Genomic DNA, 1515 nt, shown 5'->3' on the forward strand with positions numbered 1-1515 from the left:
AAGAGCGGATCCAAAGCACAGGGATCCCACGTGCAGGGAGCAGGGCCCGCACATCCCTGCAGGGCCAATCCTGTGCACCCCCAGGATCCCCCAGCCCCAGGTCTCCGGCTCGGAGCAGTGGGAATCACGACCCTGATTTTCTATTGGAAAAATTCCGCTCACATTGGGTATTTTGGATTTCCCAGATGAGGAAATGAGCCCAAAGCGGCAGCGTGGACAAGTTCATGCTGAGGGTCCCTGAACTCGCTCAGGAGGCCGGGCTGGGCGGTGAGGCCCCGCTTCCCAGCGGAATTCCCAGCAGAGCGCTCACGAGATGGAAATGTGCCACAGGGCTGAGGAACAGCTGCCGAGCGACGCGGCGCGACAAGATCAGCAGATTTCCTAGAACAGGGTGGCGGAGCAAAAAAACCCATCAGAGTGGCCTGGACCCTGCCGGAGCCACATTCCCGAGTGCGGAATCTGTCGGCTCGATGCGACAAACCTTGCAGCACATCCACTCCCCTTCCCTTCCCCCAGCCCCGAGGAGGGAAACAAGAGCTTCACACTTTCCCTAATACCAGCTGGTTCATTTATATTGCAGAAGTTTCCCGAGACAGTTCCTGACAGCGATATCCCAAACACGGGATGAACCTGCTGCGCATCTGCATAAAATGAGGAGAGCGGCCCCAGATTCCTGCAGAGAGCCTGGAAAACCCAGCTGCCCCCCCAGCCAGGGGCCACGAGAGCCCTGGGGAAGCAGAAGGGATTCCTACTCTGCGGCTCAGAGTTACTCAGGTTGGAAAAGCCTCCCAAGACCCCCAAGTCCAGCCATTCCCAGCACTGCCAAGGCCACTGCTGACCCACGTCCCCAGGTGCCACATCCACACAGCTTTAAATGCCTCCAGGGATGGGCACTCCCGCCCTGCCTGTTCCAAGGCTTCCTCACTCTTTCAGTAGGGAATTTTTTCCTAACAGCCAGCCTGAACCTGCCCTGGGAAGGAGTTTCATGGGATTTTGCTCAAACTGGTTCTGAAATTGCCAGCATGTTTTGGATGCTTCCCAATGGCCCTGCCCGTGACAGGGAGGTTGGAATGGAATGAGCTCTAAGGTCCCTTCCAACCCAAACCATTCCATGATTCTACAATTGAATGGAATTTTCTGCCCACACAGATGGGCTTTGCCATCTCTGGGGCTGGCCAGGACCTGCAGCCCCGGCAACAACGCAGTGGCCACTCCTTGTTGGACTCTTGGTCCCTCTGTCCTTCCTTTGCCACTTGCGTTCCCACCCGGTGGGAATGCGCACACCTGCAGATGGCCCCAGAGGGGCTGCTAAAACGGGAAAAGCCTTCCCTTTCCTTCTGGTGAGGGAAGGAGTAACCTGCCTTTGGCCCCGCGGAGGATCCCTGTGGATTTGGAGTCACAGCCCGCGCCTTCTAGACCCAGGGATGACAAAGCCCCGGGAAAATCGGGATTGCAGATGTGCGCTCGGAGCTGCTCGCAGCCCCCACTTCCACAGGTGGACGAGAGGGAGCGCTC

General features: G+C 58.0%; 1 protein-coding gene across 3 annotated transcripts in view; it reads left to right on the top strand.

Moving 5' to 3' along the window:
* The window catches only part of LOC108448076, a 101104-nt gene that overhangs the window by 83137 nt on the left and 16452 nt on the right, over positions 1-1515 (top strand). The window lies entirely within an intron of this gene.

The sequence above is a fragment of the Corvus brachyrhynchos genome, unplaced genomic scaffold (assembly GCF_000691975.1).
Source record: "Corvus brachyrhynchos isolate BGI_N302 unplaced genomic scaffold, ASM69197v1 scaffold297, whole genome shotgun sequence".
Classification (NCBI taxonomy): Eukaryota; Metazoa; Chordata; class Aves; order Passeriformes; family Corvidae; genus Corvus; species Corvus brachyrhynchos.